Raw genomic sequence first — 12,922 nt, 5'->3', positions numbered from 1 at the left:
CTGTTCCATTGACCTTTCACAGGTAGAAGATTGTGGGGGTGGGAATAGCTCCTCCGAATAGCCCATTGTGTCCTGAAAACTACTCATTGCATTGCTTTGCGCACGCATTTTTTTGTCCTCATGCAAGGCCTGAGTTGCGCCTGAAAGCGTGGCCTTCTCCTCCTGCGCCTCCTCCTGTTCCATCACGTCTGCTGCTGCTGGGTTAGCGTTGCCGCGTGGTCCCTGTTTATTGAACCACTTATCTTTATTACATTTATGACTGCATGGCGGTACAAAGCATGCTATCCGCACGCTTCTTGTCCTCATGCAAGGCCTGTGTTGTTGTGTCTCACAAAGCGTGGCCTTCTCCTCCTGCGCCTCCTCCAGTTCCATCACGTCTTCTGCTGCTGGGTTAGCGTTGCAGCGTGGTCCCTGTTTATTGAACCACTTATCTTTATTACATTTATGACTGCATGGCGGTACAAAGCATGCTATCCGCACGCTTCTTGTCCTCATGCAAGGCCTGGGTTGTTGTGTCTCAAAAAGCGTGGCCTTCTCCTCCTGCGCCTCCTCCTCCTGTTCCATCACGTGTGCTGCTGCTGGTGCTGGGTTAGTGTTACCGGTCCCTTTTCCTGGAATCTCTTCTCTGTATTACATTTATGACTGCATGGCGAAAAAAAGCATGTTACCTGTGCAAAGAAACATGACATTTTCCACATTTAAAAGACAGTTTTTCCTTTGAAACTTTACAATCAATTTTCTCAAAAACTATAAGCTCTTTTTCAAATATTTTTTTTCCTCTTGTACCCACTCCCAAGGTGCACATACCCTGCTAATTTGGGGTATGTAGCATGTAAGGAAGCTTTACAGAGCACGAAAGTTCGGGTCCCCATTGACTTCCATTATGTTCGGAGTTCGGCGCGAACACCCGAACATCGCGGCGATGTTCGGCGAACGTTCGCGAACCCGAACATCTAGGTGTTCGCCCAACACTACTAAGGAGCACTGGGCCCCAATGCAAGTTTTACAATGGGCCCCCCCCCCAAGCACTCTATACATAACAATTGATACGGCGCACCAAAACCTGCCAAGGGTAACTACAGTGTCAGAGGTGCAAGAAAAGGATGGGAAACAGTTTGTTACGGATTACCACTATTCAAAGTATCTATAGAAGTGATTATTATTAGCACAGGACCAATAGAGAGCTAATACTGTAGTTGAGGGAGGGCCCTTCGGGGCCCCTCTGGCCCAAGGGCCCCGATGCGGTCGCTACCTCTGCAACCCCTATTGCTACGCGCCTGATCACCAGGTGCAGAGTGCAGCCATGGGGACATCACTTGCCCCATCCTACATCAACCTTACCTGTGTTTGGGTTAGAGCAAACATTTTTAAAGATCCTCAGTTGTCTTTATGCCTGTGCCATCATTCATTGTGGCAGAAGTACATAAATATTGACCTGTTCCCATGGATAAAGGGGGGATAGCATAATAGTAGAGGAAGGATGACTAGGTTAGAGCAACTAAGCTTGTAAAATGGCATATCATAGAACAAAATACAAAAAAGTAATTACATTACAGAGGTGGCTGTGGGTCCCCAAACGTTTTGGGTCGAGGGCCGGGTCAACATACTTCAGACTGCTGGGGGGCCGGAGTATACATAAAATCATGTAGAAGTCTAGGCGGGCCAGAAAGTGAAGCATACCCAGGTGACAACCTGCAGTCCAATTGGAGAGCAGTGTCACCTGATGTGGAATTCGATTGGAAACCAGCGAATTACTGCTTTCTGGCTTCCATGAGGATGGATGGTGCCAGCACTGCTATTCTATATGCGGACCACCAATATTTAAAGATGTAGCTGACCGCGTCAACAAGTAATACATTTTGTGTATTAGGGGCCGGTAAAAAAGCCTCAGGGGCCACATTCGGCCTGCGGGCCTTATTTTGAGGACCACTATACTATAGAGAGATAAATGTAGATTCTGTAGGGATATGATGTGACATAGTAAAGTTACAGTCACAGCAGGTAGCAGCTACTATTACAAAACACTATGTGAATAATGGCAGAAGTAATGCAATCTACTTCCCAGTATGTCTATATGGAGGACAATATGTGGGCAAGATGAAAAGCCGAGGTGGTAAAAAGTATAAACAACTGTATGCTATCAAAAAAATGTAATCAAACATTATATTGGATAGGTCACCTGCATTTCTTATTTGATAGGCTACACAGACTTTGAAGGAATAACATTGAGAAGAGACTCCAACAGACAGAAGCCAGGTTCATCCGTTTTTTGAGAGTCCCCCGGATTAAACACAATGTTCACAATTTTTTTTGTAAGGTTACCACAATCGGAGGAAAGTTCATGGACAAAATTGATTACAGGTGAAAAGAATGAAACTATACAAGGGGTTTATTGTATTGTATACTACTAATCTGTATGTGTTCAGAATTGCATGTTCATCGATGTTTTATTACACAGATGTTTTCAGATTTGTAAAGAATGCTGCATACCTTGGCACAGGGGGAGGATTATACAATGAAAATTTGATTTATATATTTATATATTACTCCAGATGGTGGTGAACAGATATAGTCCTCCAGAGGTAAATTGGACAGCTATTATAGAGGGCCTGGAATAGTTTTATATAAGCAATGAGAATATAGACATTTTTATTAAGCCTTATATCATTTTGTTTTCTTCCATGTTTTCTCATGTATGTTCCCCCACCCCCATTCCCCATTTAGTTTGGCATCATAACTTTAATGATCTTGAAGAACTAAAAGAAAGTACAGGTTGGTATGTACATGCTCAACAAACATGGAAAAGGATGACTAAAGCAGTTAGGCTGAAGGTGTTTACTTGGACTTAATATACAGTGGGTTGCAAAAGTATTCGGCCCCCTTGAAGTTTTCCACATTTTGTCATATTACTGCCACAAACATGAATCAATTTTATTGGAATTCCACATGAAAGACCAACACAAAGTGGTGTACACATGAGAAGTGGAACGAAAATCATACATGATTCCAAACATTTTTTTTACAAATAAATAACTGCAAAGTGGTGTGTGCATAATTATTCGGCCTAATTTGATCTGAGTGCAGTCAGTTGCCTATAGACATTGCCTGATGAGTGCTAATGACTAAATAGAGTGCACCTGTGTGTAATCTAATGTCAGTACAAATACAGCTGCTCTGTGAGGGCCTCAGAGGTTGTCTAAGAGAATATTGGGAGCAACAACACCGTGAAGTCCAAAGAACACACAAGACAGGTCAGGGATCAAGTTATTGAGAATGTTAAAGCAGGCTTAGGTTACAAAAAGATTTCCAAAGCCTTGAACATCCCAAGGAGCACTGTTCAAGCGATCATTCAGAAATGGAAGGAGTATGGCACAACTGTAAACCTACCAAGACAAGGCCATCCACCTAAACTCACAGGCCGAACATGGAGTGCGCTGATCAGAAATGCAGTCAAGAGGCCCATGGTGACTCTGGACGAGCTGCAGAGATCTACAGCTCAGGTGGGAGACTCTGTCCATAGGACAACTATTAGTCATGCACTGTACAAAGTTGGCCTTTATGGAAGAGTGGCAAGAAGAAAGGCATTGTTAACAGAAAGCATAAGAAGTCCCATTTGTAGTTTGCCACAAACCTGTGGGGGACACAGCAACCATGTGGAAGAAGGTGCTCTGGTCAGATGAGACCAAAATGGAACTTTTTGGCCAAAATGCAAAACGCTATGTGTGGCAGAAAACTAACACTGCACATCACTCTGAACACACCATCCCCACTGTCAAATATGGTGGTGGCAGCATTATGCTCGGGGGGTGCATCTCTTCAGCAGGGACAGGGAAGCTGGTCAGAGTTGATGGGAAGATGGATGGAGCTAAATACAGGGCAAACTTGGAAGAAAACTTCTTGGAGACTGCAAAAGACTTGAGACTGGGGCGGAGGTTCACCTTCCAGCAGGACAATGACCCTAAACATAAAGCCAGGGCAACAATGGAATGGTTTAAAACAAAACATATCTATGTGTTAGAATGGCCCAGTCAAAGTCCAGATCTAAATCCAATCGAGAATCCGTGGCAAGATCTGAAAACTGCTGTTCACAAATCTAATCTGACTGAACTGGACCTGTTTTGCAAAGAAGAATGGGCAAGGATTTCAGTCTCTAGATGTGCAAAGCTGGTAGAGACATACCCTAAAAGACTGGCAGCTGTAATTGCAGCAAAAGGTGGTTCTACAAAGTATTGACTCAGGGGGCCGAATAATTACACACACACCACTTTGCAGTTATTTATTTGTAAAAAATGTTTGGAATCATGTATGATTTTCGATCCACTTCTCACGTGTACACCACTTTGTATTGGTCTTTCACGTGGAATTCCAATAAAATTGATGCATGTTTGTGGCAGTAATGTGACAAATTGTGGAAAATGTCAAGGGGGCTGAATACTTTTGCAACCCACTGTATACATATAGCCAATTCCCAGTTCCTTCTGCCCTCGTTGGTGCTCTAAACTTGGCAATCTCATTGTTTTTTCTGCCCTTCCCCCTTTTTTTCATCCTTTTCCTTCCACCCCATTTGTCTTTTTCTCTTCAGTTTTCCCTTTCCAATTTCCAAAATTCAAACCACCCCCATCGCCTGTCTACCCTTTAGTAATTTCCTTCTCCTTTCCCATTCTCCATTTCTGACCTCATTCTCTTTAAAAAGTGTTTTATGGGTAAGATGAGAAATCAGTAAGGGTACATAAATCATGAGTAGTTTTGTGAATCAGCCCTGTTTGAAATATTTTGTCCATTGAAATCATTACCCTTTTAAAACACTCATTCTGTAGCATAACAGTAGAGGAGCACTGTGTCAACTACTTTTAGAGACAATAACAACTAAATAACCTTCAGAAAACAGCAGCATATCAGACCTTTAAAGAAAGGTCATCCATCTCTGATCAGTTCTAGAGACTACATTCTTTATTTTGAAAGGTAAGACCTAAAAGATACTGTAGTTACTGTTATCAATCTGGTAGTTGCTTTCCACATATGATTAGACTCACCTTTGGGGGTGGCAAGTGGGGCAATCGCCCCAGGCCCCACTCCTGAAGCATCTCCCAGCATCTGTGTATTGGTAACAGCGCCCCCTGTGGTGACCAATACACAGATGCTGGAAGAGGAAATAGATGGTAGCTGTGAGGATCGGAGAAAGACACATGAGTTTTAACTACTCTCCCTACCGCTGCAGGCTGCAGCCACCTTCATATCTAACCTGAACTGCGGGGCACCTACCTATCTAATCTATACTGCAGACACCTATCTAATCTATACTGCAGGCACCTATCTAATCTATACTGCAGGCTGGCACCTATCTATCTAATTTATACTGCAGGCACCTATCTAATCTGTACTGCAGGGCACCTACCTACAGTATTTAATCTATACTGCAGGCACCTATCTAATCTATACTGCAGGCTGGCACCTACCTATCTAATCTATACTGCAGGCTGGCACCTACCTATCTAATCTATACTGCAGGCACCTTCCTATCTAATCTATACTGCAGGCTGGCACCTACCTATCTAATCTATACTGCAGGCTGGCACCTACCTATCTAATCTATACTGCAGGCACCTTCCTATCTAATCTATACTGCAGGCACCTACCTATCTAATCTATACTGCAGCCACCTGCCTATCTAATCTATACTGCAGGCTGGCACCTATCTATCTAATTTATACTGCAGACACCTATCTAATCTGTACTGCAGGGCACCTACCTATCTATCTAATCTACACTGCAGGCACCTATCTAATATATACTGTGGGGTACCTACCTAACTAATCTATACTGCAGGCTCCTATCTAATCTATACTGCAGGGTACCTACCTACCTATCTAATCTGTACTGCAGGGCACCTACCTGTCTAATCTATACTGCAGGGCACCTACCTACCTATCTAATCTATACTGCAGGGCACCTACCTATCTAACCTATACTGCAGGCATCTATCTAATCTATACTGCAGGGCACCTACCTATCTAATCTATACTGCAGGGCACCTACCTATCTAATCTATACTGCAGGGCACCTACCTATCTAATCTATACTGCGGGGCACCTACTTTTCTAACCTATACTGGAGGCACCTACCTATCTAACCTATACAGAGTGTGTGCTTGCACAGCGTGTGTGTGTGTGTGTGTGTGTGTGTGTGTGTGTGTGTGTGTGTGTGTGTGTGTGTGTGTGTGTGTGTGTATCCACAGCACATGTCTCTAGGCCCCGCATATGACACTTGCCCCAGGCAGCGCGTACTCTAAGGCCACCTCTGATTAGACTTCCACAATAAAAAGTTCATATTTAAAAAGTTCATATTTAATCCAACCTTTTGAAAAAGGGTCTTTGCAGGGCTCAGTACAATGTCATGCTTGGGCCTGTTCAGACCTCAGGTCTAATCTTAGAACAAAACTAATAATACTGTCTTCCTTCCTGTTAACTTTGTTTTAAAGGTTAAGAATCAAAATTGCCTTCAGCTCGAAACTCAGGTTCACTTGCATGCTGACTGGTGTAGGCTGAATAGAGACTAGTTCTGTGAAGGGAACCATAAAAGGGTGAACTGGACCAGTATAAAAGATACTGCAAACTTCTGGAATCTAAGATCCTTTATTTAGAGAATTTTCATTTGCTTTTTTTGCTGTCAGTTTTCTAGCTTTTTGTGTATTCTGAGTGTACGTGTTTTGCATGCTGACAGGCATAGGTAGAGTAGGACCAGTTCTGAAGGGGGAACCATAAAGGTGTGAATTTACTGAGTACAAAACACACTTTGTATCTATTAGCATAGGTGCCATCACTTTGGTGAGTGATTTAACATCACAGAATAGGAGTTAGATTGGCCTATATCTAGCAAAGAGTTGGATCCTTGTCTCACTTGGGTATTAAGGTGATGTGTGACACCAAAGATTATATATCAAACTGGTTGTCAACCTGGTGAGTTTCAACTCTAAATTCTCTCTATCCATTTAACCACTTCCCGACCGCCCAAGGCACAGAGGCGGCCGGGAAGTGGACCCCGCAAGGACCGCCGCATGCACAGAGGCGGCGGTCCTTGTAGGGGCATGGGCGGCTCGATCGCGTCATTCGTGACGTGATCGGCCGCCGGGGACTGGCTCCGCCCACCTCGCGCTGTAACCCGCCGGCCGTTCGGAAGCGCCGGCGGGTTACTAGCACCCGGATCGCCGCATACAAAGTGTATAATACACTTTGTAATGTATACAAAGTGTATTATACAGGCTGCCTCCTGCCCTGGTGGTCCCAGTGTCTGAGGGACCACCAGGGCAGGCTGCAGCCACCCTAGTCTGCACCCAAGCACACTTATTTCCCCCCCCCTGCCCCCTGATCACCCACAGCACCCCTCAGACCCCCCCTGCCCAACCCCCAGACCACTGTTTGCACCCAATCACCCTCCTAATCACCCATCAATCACTCCCTGTCACTATCTGTCAACGCTATTTTTTTTTATTCTCTAAACTGCCCCCTGCTCCCTCCTGATCACCCCCACCCCTCAGATTCTCCCCAGACCCCCCTCCCAGACCCCCCCCCCCTGTGTACTGTATGCATCTATCCCCCTGATCACCTGTCAATCACCTGTCAATCACCTATCAATCACCTGTCAATCACCCATCAATCACCCATCAATCACCCCCTGTCACTGCCACCCATCAATCAGCCCCTAACCTGCCCCTTGCGGGCAATCTGATCACCCACCCACACCAATAGATCGCCCGCAGATCCGACGTCCGATCACCTCCCAAGTGCAGTGTTTACATTTGTTCTCTACCCCCACTAATTACCCATCAATAACCCCCTGTCACTGCTACCTATCAGACCCCTATCTGCCCCTAGGGCACTCAATCACCCGCCCACACCCTCAGAACGCCCTCAGACCCCAGCCCTGATCACCTCGCCAGTGCATTGCTTGCATCTATTCCCCCCTCTAATCACACCTTGAGACACCCATCAATCACCTCCTGTCACCCCCTAGCACACCTACCCATCAGATCAGGCCCTAATTTGCCCCGTGTGGGCTCCTGATCACTCGGCCAAACCCTCAGATCCCCCTCAGACCCCCTTCCGATCACCTCCCCAGTGCATTGATTGCATCTATTTTCCCCTCTAACCACCCCCTGAGACACCCATCAATCACCTCCTGTCACCCCCCTAGCACTCCTATCCATCAGATCAGGCCCAATACAACTTGTCATCTAAAAGGCCACTCTGCTTATGACCGGTTCCACAAAATTCGCCCCCTCATAGACCACCTGTCATCAAAATTTGCAGATGCCTATACCCCTGAACAGTCATTTTGAGACATTTGGTTTCCAGACTACTCACGGTTTTGGGCCCGTAGAATGCCAGGGCGGTATAGGAACCCCACAAGTGACCCCATTTTAGAAAAAAAGACACCCCAAGGTATTCTGTTAGGTGTATGACAAGTTCATAGAAGATTTTATTTTTTGTCAAAAGTTAGCGGAAATTGATTTTTATTGTTTTTTTTCCACAAAGTGTCATTTTTCACTAACTTGTGACAAAAAATAAAATCTTCTATGAACTCGCCATACACCTAACGGAATACCTTGGGGTGTCTTCTTTGTAAAATGGGGTCACTTGTAGGGTTCCTATACTGCCCTGGCATTTTAGGGGCTCTAAACCGTGAGGAGTAGTCTAGAAAACAAATGCCTCAAAATGACCTGTGAATACGACGTTGGGCCCCTTAGCACACCTAGGCTGCAAAAAAGTGTCACACATGTGGTACCGCCGTACTCAGGAAAAGTAGTATAATGTGTTTTGGGGTGTATTTTTATACATACCCATGCTGGGTGGGAGAAATCTCTCTGTAAATGGACAATTGTGTGTAAAACAAAAATCAAACAATTGTTATTTACAGAGATATTTCTCCCACCCAGCATGGGTATGTGTAAAAATACACCCCAAAACACATTATACTACTTCTCCTGAGTATGGCGGTACCACATGTGTGGCACTTTTTTACACCCTAAGTACGCTAAGGGGCCCAAAGTCCAATGAGTACCTTTAGGATTTCACAGTCATTTTTGTTTCAAGACTACTCCTCACGGTTTAGGGCCCCTAAAATGCCAGGGCAGTATAGGAACCCCACAAATGACTCCATTCTAGAAAGAAGACACCCAAAGGTATTCCGTTAGAAGTATGGTGAGTTCATAGAAGATTTTATTTTTTGTCACAAGTTAGCGGAAAATGACACTTTGTGAAAAAAAAACAATTAAAATCAATTTCCGCTAACTTGTGACAAAAAAAATAAAATCTTCTATGAACTCACCATACTCCTAACGGAATACCTTGGGGTGTCTTCTTTCTAAAATGGGGTCATTAGTAGGGTTTCTATACTGCCTTGGCATTTTAGGGGCCCTAAACCGTGAGGAGTAGTCTTGAAACAAAAATGACCTGAAATCCTAAAGGTACTCATTGGACGTTGGGACTCTTAGTGCAGTTAGGGTGCAAAAAAGTGCCACACATGTGGTATCACCGTACTCAGGAGAAGTAGTATAATGTGTTTTGGGGTGTATTTTTACACATACCCATGCTGAGTGGGAGAAATCTCTCTGTAAACGGACAATTGTGTGTAAAAAAATCAAACAATTGTCATTTATAGAGATATTTCTCCCACCCAGCATGGGTAGTCAGAAAAGGCAGAGATGCTGGAAAATGGGAAAATTCACTTTTTGCACCATAGTTTGTAAACGCTATAACTTTTACCCAAACCAATAAATATAGGCTGAATGGTTTTTGTTTTTTTTATCAAAAACATGTTTGTCCACATTTTTCACGCTGCATGTATACAGAAATTTTACTTTATTTGAAAAATGTCAGCACAGAAAGTTAAAAAAAATCATTTTTTTTGCCAAAATTCATGTCTTTTTTGATGAATATAATAAAAAGTAAAAATTGCAGCACCAATCAAATAGCACCAAAAGAAAGCTTTATTAGTGACAAGAAAAGGAGCCAAAATTCATTTAGGTGGTAGGTTAATTGAGCGAGCAATAAACCGTGAAAGCTGCAGTGGTCTGAATGGAAAAAAAGTGCCTGGTCCTTAAGGGGGGTAAAGCCCACGGTCCTCAAGTGGTTAAAGCTTACATGCTCTGACTCTTAAAGGGGAACTTCAGCCTAAACAAACACACTGTCATTACCTTACATTAGTTAAGTTAATTAAAATAGATAGGTAATATCTCTTACCCACCCTGTTTTAAGAACAGGAAAATATTTGTAATTTCATGGGGGTAGCCATATTTTTGTTTGAAAGGAGGTGAAAGGGAGCAGAGCATGAGACACAGTTCCAACTGTCCTGTGTCCTGATCAACCCTCCCAGCTGCTAGGCAACAAGAACAACAACATCAGAAATCCCATCATACTTTGCTCAGCATCAGGGGAAATGTGCCCGGGCAGATTTCTTTGAGGGGGCGGAGCTTAGCTTCTGTGCAGCTAAAAATGAGGATTGGGTAAGAAAAACCAAGTTCTGATACTGTAAACTGTTAAAGAAATACCAAGCCTTTTCAGTGCTGCTGAGTAGATTTTTAGTCTGGAGGTTCACTTTAAATTATCCTGACTGAGGGTTCATACTTGTCTGCTTGAAAATGCATATGTTTTATCACATGCAACTTTTCCAACACTATGCCTGTTCATCAGCATAAAAACACACTTGTCTTTTCACAGTAGCTAATGATTGTCAATGATAAAATGTACACAATGTTCAAAATTATGCTGCACTGCTGGGAGATTGTTCCCCACATGTGAAATTTGCATTTAAGTGTGAACAATGCAATTCACTTACATTGGCTTTTACCACTTGAGGACCCACCCTTTACCCCCCCCCCCCCCCCCTAAGGACCAGCGCTGTTTTAGCTGATCTGTGCTGGGTGGGCTGTGCAGCCCCCAGCACAGATCAGGGTGCCGGCAGAGCGACCAGATCGCCCCCCTTTTTTTCCCACTAGGGGGATGATGTGCTGGGGGGGTCTGATCGCTCCTGCCTGCCTGGGTGTTGCGGGGGGGGGGCACCTTAAAGCCCCCCTCCGCGGCGAAATTCTCCCCCCTCCCTCTCCTCCCTCCCTTCCCCAGAGATCCGAGGCTGTACAGGAACGGATCTGTCTTGTGCAGCCTCTAACAGGCTCCTGCCTGTCATGTGACAGAGATCCCCGGCCGCTGATTGGCCGGGGATCGCTGATCTGGTACAACGCTGCTACTGTTAGCAGCGTTGTACGAATGTAACCAAAGCGTATTATTTCCGCTTGTGTTTACATTTAGCCTGCGAGCCACGATCGGCGGCCCGCAGGCTATTCACGGAGACCCCCGCTGTGAATTGACAGGATTAATTAGCCTGCAGCCGGCGACGCAGAACTGCGTCGCTGGTCCTGCAGCTGCCACTTTGCCGACGCGCGGTATGAGTGTGCGGTCGGCTATTGGTTAAGTATGATTGCAAATTCACATGTGGGAAAAGATGTGCAAATTTGACAAGTGTGCACCCTGCTTAAGTACGGTATTTAATGGTCAGGAGAAGAAGCTACATATCTAAACAAATAGGTACTTACATTGGCACAGTCGGAAGCAGCCAAAAAGAAACATGAACTATTTTAGAGAGTGCTCAGATAAATAATGCACCTTGTGTGAATGCTGATGCACAAGGGGCAGGGCCGGATTTAGGCCAAGGCCACCTAGGCCATGGCCTAGGGCACCACAGGAGCAAGGGCACCAAAGCAGCAGGCTAAACTGGTGAAGCATTTGCAAGCTTGGAAATGCTGCAATGCAGGGAGATCAGGCGAACGCCTGACTGTGGTACTCTGCTGCCAGCCACTTGTGCAGCAGCCACCTTGCTCTCTGTGCACATTTGCATTGTGGCCGGCGGCTATGGACTTGGGCAGCATTGGAGACAGAAAGGAAGAGGAAGCTTCTGCACTGGAGACGAGCGGAGAAATTAGTGACACTGATGGCTGCTGCAGTGTAGAGCGAGCTAACTGTGTTTACTGGAGGGGGGGGGGTTATTGAGGCTACCTATAGTGGAGGGAAAGGGGGAGGGGTCATCTGGCTACCTTTACCGGAGGGAAGGGGTCATCTCGCTACCTATATTTAAGGGGGGGGGGGCTAGTGACATTGGCCTTGGGCGGTAAAGAGTACAAATCCGGCCCTGACAAGGGGTAGAATAACCGGCAAATACAGATGGACCCACAGCCAGAAACAGAAGACGCAAGGGGGCCGTGTAAGCACCTGTGTACCTGTAACCCAAAGCTGTTATTTCAGCACATATTTTACCATCCTATGGAGCAATGTAATGAATTATGCAGAATCTGCACAATCTATGGAGAAAAAAAAAATTCCCCACTGAACATCTCCCTGTTGAGAGAAATGTTCACCACTCTTACATTAACACCAGCTGTGCAGTGAACTGATAGCAAAAAGGCACCTTTCATAACATCTAAATCTGTCTTGTCCCATCTGGTCAAAAAATATATTTTTAACAGTTTGCCATACATTGAAAAATGCTTTATGCTTTCAATATATTTTCAATTTACAGCTAGAATAACTAAACTGATTGTCATATATATTTTATGACCTATCTCAGCTTTAACCAGACTTTTCTGTTGGTGTTTCAGAATGTCTTCAGTATGTTACAGAAATTATGAGCATGTGTGATTCTCAGGATCGATGACTGCTGAGTCTAGAGACAGAAATGCAAGGCAACTGACATGCTGAATTGATGTCTGACACTCGAATGTATTACACTTCCTATTTGTTTCTCATTTGAATGATTGCTTTGTGAACGTTGCCGCTTCTGAGGTTTTTACATTTGAACTCTCTGTGTTATATATAACGGAGGTGCCCTTGAAACCTCATCTTGTGTTAGCAGAAATCAGGAGCCCCCGTCATTG

General features: G+C 44.6%; 1 long non-coding RNA gene across 1 annotated transcript in view; it reads left to right on the top strand.

Annotated features, from left to right (window-relative positions):
- LOC137544317 (uncharacterized) overlaps positions 1 to 12,721 on the top strand; it is a 39,106-nt gene extending 26,385 nt beyond the window's left edge. The window contains exons 2-3 of the long non-coding RNA XR_011025816.1: positions 2,200 to 2,361; positions 12,647 to 12,721. This is a non-coding gene — a long non-coding RNA (uncharacterized lncRNA). The remainder of the gene's footprint in view (positions 1 to 2,199; positions 2,362 to 12,646) is intronic.
- The last annotated feature ends 201 nt before the right edge of the window (positions 12,722 to 12,922 follow it).

This window comes from Hyperolius riggenbachi, chromosome 2 (genome assembly GCF_040937935.1).
Source record: "Hyperolius riggenbachi isolate aHypRig1 chromosome 2, aHypRig1.pri, whole genome shotgun sequence".
Lineage (NCBI taxonomy): Eukaryota > Metazoa > Chordata > Amphibia > Anura > Hyperoliidae > Hyperolius > Hyperolius riggenbachi.
The sequence above is the reverse complement of the archived record's forward strand: the minus strand, read 5'-3'. Positions and strand labels throughout refer to the sequence as shown.